Source organism: Ostrea edulis, chromosome 4 (assembly GCF_947568905.1).
Source record: "Ostrea edulis chromosome 4, xbOstEdul1.1, whole genome shotgun sequence".
NCBI classification, from domain to species: Eukaryota; Metazoa; Mollusca; class Bivalvia; order Ostreida; family Ostreidae; genus Ostrea; species Ostrea edulis.
In genome coordinates this window covers 39,035,369-39,040,368 of record NC_079167.1, presented here as the reverse complement: position 1 = coordinate 39,040,368, position 5,000 = coordinate 39,035,369, and the positions used below count along the sequence as shown (strand labels likewise).

The following is a 5,000-nucleotide window of genomic DNA, read 5'->3' as shown; positions in this document are numbered from 1 at the left end:
GCACATGTTCTCGTCATTCGCGACTCTAACACAGTAGTTCATAACACTATAGCTCATGACTTGGTCAATCGAGTGAATTTTATTGACTTTCTTGATAAAATTTCGAACTCCTGTGACTCTAAGGTCTGAATACCAAAGCAACAGGAATGTCGATGGACGTTTATCAAAGGATTAACTCGGAGGTTAATATTGTATGCTTTTGAAGAATAAAATATGGTGGTCTCTTTTTCTTCTATAGGTGTCAGAAATTGAACTGTTTGCAACTGTGATGTGTTTAGTTTGATTAAAATGAAGATCATTTTTTGATATACTGGACGGACTAGTGAAATGCTTTGCGGACTAGTGAACATCAATAGTGACTAGTCCGAACGGACTAGTGCTTGAAAAAGTTAATTTCGAACCCTGTATAGTGTTTGTCATGTCTGTCTTCCATCCCTCTGCCCTTCCGTCACACTTAGCATTTATCTCAGTTTCAAAGATACCATTCAAGATATTTTTTATCAAACCTCCTATGCTGATACATATGGGTGACATCTATTCAACTGCAACAATATTTTTTTACCTTGACACTTCCTTTGACCTTGGCCTCACTTTTCCCTGTTTGGTGGTTAGCTCAGTTTCAACTACTGACAATGTTTTTATGAAAACTCTTATCCTGATACAGGGATTTTTTACCCCTTGAATCCAGGGGTCAGGGACTTCAAGTTTGGGAAAAATAACAGTATCTGATTGAAATTGGAAAATTTGTTTCATACAAATAAATAAGAAAAACAAGCAAAAGATTAACCACTTTATATTTCATTATAAATGTGGCTTACACAAGCTTTAATTTCCAGTCTGGCAGAGAAAAAACTTCTCAAAAATGTTTTGCAACAGAGTGGCACCAAGGTTGGATGGCACCTCATGGCATATTCTCATCTAAGCATCCATCATTTGGGAATTTTAAGACATAATTTTTGGGAAAAACACCTCTTTAGCATTTGGAATGGAGCCAAATTTACATTTGCTCTTTAGCATTTGGAATGGGGCCGAATTTCGGCCCTCTACAGACCCTAAAAAAATCCATGTGATACATATTAGTGGTAGCTATTCAACTGTGGCATTATTATTTTTTTACCTTGACCTTCCCTGTGACCTTGACCTCAATATCCCCCTATTTGGTGGTTAGCTCAGTTTCAAAACAACTATTGACATTATTTTTATGAAAAACTCGTGCATTGATATATGTTAATGGTAGCTACTCAACTGTGGCATTAGTCTTTGACCTTGACCTTCCCTGTGACCCCACTATTCTCTATTTGGTGGTTAGCTCAGTTTCAAAGGAATTAATGTAATATAGTGTTTGTCATGTCCATTTGTGATATCCATGTATATAGAACCTGCATTTCATGCGAGTATAATTTGTTTTTTTTTTAGCTCACCTGAGCTGAAAGATCAAGGGAGCTTTTCTGATCACCTGCTGTCCATTTGTCTGTCCGTCTTTAAATTTTTTATACATTTTCAGCTCTAAGAACTACTGGGCCAATTTCAAGGTCGCAAAAAATCCTTTGGTCAAGGGTGTTTCTATTTAATGTTTAAATGAAGGGCCATGCCTCCTTCAAAGGGGAGATAATCACAAAAATAGGGTGGGGTAATTTAAAAATCTTCTTCTCTAGAGCCACTGGACCAGAAGAGCTGAAATTGACATGAAAGCTTCCTGACATAGGCAGATTCAAATTTATTAAAACCATGGCCTTCGGGGGTAGGATGGCGCCACCATATGGGATCAAAGTTTTACATACAAATATATAAAGGGAACATCTTTAAAAATCTACTTCTCAAGAGCCACTGGGCCAGAAAAATTTACATTTATATGAAAGCTTCCTGACATGGTGCAAATTCAAGTTTTCAAGTCCCCAGGGGAGGGTGGCACAATAGGGGCCAAAGTTTTACATATACATGTACATACATAGAGAAAAATCTATAAAAATCTTATGTAGCATCTACCAAAATTATGAAATTTGTGATAACTGAATCAAAGGATTCAGACCCCAGGGAAGGTCATCACTTGGTGAAAATATTGTCTTTGGATGTCCGCAGTTGATTAATTTTCCTTCCTCTTTCATGTGTAGAACACAAACAGGAAGCATAATTACAATAAGCATGAGGCCTCTGTTAAAATTGTGAAATTCATAATCCCTAGGTTGGTGGTTCAAGCCCCAAGATGGGTTCTGAGGTTTATTGATAGAACATATGACATCTTTAGGAATACTTTTTACTACTCAGTTGCTCATTTATACTTTGCTTATGACTAGAACCAAGGTAATTTGACTAAGATCAAAATAATGGTTTAGACATTTCCTCAAATCCTTTTCTGAAATGTTATTTAATGTGCTGTCTATTGATATTTGCAAATAAAATAATTCAGGATTTTAAAGAAAATGAGATGTTTGTGTGGGTCAGTATTTGAGAAATATTGGATGTTCACATATAATGTTTTTGTTTCAGAATGTTTTCAAATACTTGTACTTGATAATGGATGAAGTTGATGAAGAAAAAGGAGGATGGAGATATCTACATGATGGATGAAGTTGGTGAAAAAAAGGAAGAGGGAAATTTCTACATGATGGATGAAGTTGGTGAAAAAAAAGGAAGAGGGAGATTTCTACATGATGGATGAAGTTGGTGAAAAAAAGGAAGAGGATTTCTAAAGTACCGTACTTCTAGATATAACAACTCAGGTATATTTCAGGGTTCGAAATTAACTTTTTCAAGCACTAGTCCGTATGGACTAGTCACTATTGCTGTTCACTAGTCCGCAAAGCATTTCACTAGTCTGTCCAGTATGAAAGGTGAAGATAACGAACAGTGATCAATCTCATAACTCCTATAAGCAATACAAAATAGATAATTCGGCAAACAAGTATGTCATATTTAATGATCTTCATTTTATTCAATAGTATTTAATGAAATCAAACACACCACAGTTGCAAGCAATTCAGTTTCTGACACCTACAGAAGAAAAAGACCACCATACTTTATTTTGCATTCAAAATCTTCAGAAGCATACAGTAACCTCCCGAGTTAATACTTTTATAAATGTCCATAAGTGCGTTCGAGATCGATGTTCCCGTTGTTTTCGTGCTCAGTTCTTAGAGTCACAGGAGTTCGAAATGACGAGAATGTCACGAATAACGAGAACATGTGAGCACAAACGTGCTTGTTCTTAGATCAAACTACTTGCAGTTCTTGCACCTCGAACCCGTTTTTTTTATGCGTACTCGGAGTTCGGAATCAGTAGGAATTTGTGCTCGTTCGAAGAGCGGCGGTCTCGAATGCACTCCATGCGTTTGGAAGATCAGGATGTCATAGTCATGCAAGCACTTAACCATGCAGGTAATCGACCATAGGTTCAAACATCTAAGAGACTCAGACAAATCTTACTAAAATCTTAACCAATTCAAAATTGATTTCCGAATTTTCACTAGTCCGTACGAACTAGTGCTATAGAGAGTTTACTAGTCCGACACGTTTTTTACTAGTATCGGACTTACGGACATGAGGTAATTTCTAACCCTGTATTTTGATGGGAAAAATAGGAAAATTATATATATGCTCCTAAAATATAAGAGACATGGGGCATATAGACTTTGTCTTGTCTGCCTGTCTTGTATAAACTTTGCATATTTTCATCTCCTCCTCAAGAACACAGGATCAGTTTGGACTAGTGTTGAAAAATCAGAAAAATTTCATAATCGATAATTGGTCATAATCAGAAGAACTGTATCGACCAAAGATTGATATAATCGGTATTTACATATAGTTAATAAATGTTTATCATTTTTGGGGGTATTTTTTAAATTTAGTTTTATGGATATGTGCAGCATACACACTAGCTGGTGTCACTGAATTCCCACTTTTCAAGGTGGAGTCCACACTGACTCTCGATATAAAAGTGGGATTAACAGTCAGATGAATCTCAGATTAGATATTAATCAATGTACAGGCGACAATCGATTAATATGAAAAATAGAATTGATAATCGGAAGAGCCAAAAACAATCGACAATCAATTTGGACCAAACTTTTAACTAGGCATTCCAGGGTTTGACCTTTACTTTTTTGAGCACTAGACCAGTCGGGTTACTTCAAATGATTTTTACTAGACCTGACCTTGCATCTACTAGCCCTGACCAACTTTTCAGAAAGAAATTGATAGTTTCTCCATATTTAAATACATGTACTTGATTCAAATGACAAACATTAACTTTGAACTAAAATGTATTTTATTGTCTCAAAAAAAATCTTTAGTCTCCTCATTCAGTTTGGTGCTATTTAATTCAAACCTATTTTCCCTTTGCTTAAATTATATATGGCTCAGAAATTCTTTGGTCCAATTAGAATAAGATGCCCTGAACCGTTTTTTTTAAAAAGTTCTATTTCATAAGCCCTGCTTTGTTTCTTCCCAACCTTTTCTTTTCTTTTCCACTTGGGACATCTTTCCTTGAGGACGAGATCGCAAGAAGTCGTATTTGAATATAGATGGAGACATTCCCACACACATGTCAACATCGAAAAATGGCTGTTTACGACGTAATTTATTAATTCCATAAACACTTTTGCAAATCATTTTTTTTTAAAATTTGAAATGAATTCAATTTATATCTATTTATCTGAAACATAACTTTACATACATTAACATCGAGTAGATGTCATAAAAGACCACTTCCGACCGCGACCAAACTAAAAATAAAGATTATGTCATCACGCGGTTCAACTCTTTAAAGTTATTACATTAATAACTTATTATTTTAGTTAAGAATAAGAAATCTTATGGTTTTAAACTAAAGTTTATTGTTTATTTTTTCAACACGACCAGTCGGACTAGTAAATGGACATTTTACCCGACCGGACCTATTATTTAGTAGACTCGGTCGGTCGGACGTGCCTTAGTGTCAAACCCTGCATTCTTGAATTATTAGGATTAAAAGCTTGTTTTCAAATGAAGGTTCATGCGCATTT

At 35.4% G+C, this 5,000-nt stretch overlaps 1 protein-coding gene across 2 annotated transcripts in view; it reads left to right on the top strand.

Annotated features, from left to right (window-relative positions):
- The window catches only part of LOC125669553 (transcriptional regulator Myc-A-like), a 69,166-nt gene that overhangs the window by 4,665 nt on the left and 59,501 nt on the right, over positions 1 to 5,000 (top strand). For both annotated transcript variants that reach the window (XM_056162590.1, XM_056162589.1), the window contains exon 2: positions 2,488 to 2,720. The gene's annotated coding sequence lies outside the window, so the exon portion shown is untranslated. The remainder of the gene's footprint in view (positions 1 to 2,487; positions 2,721 to 5,000) is intronic.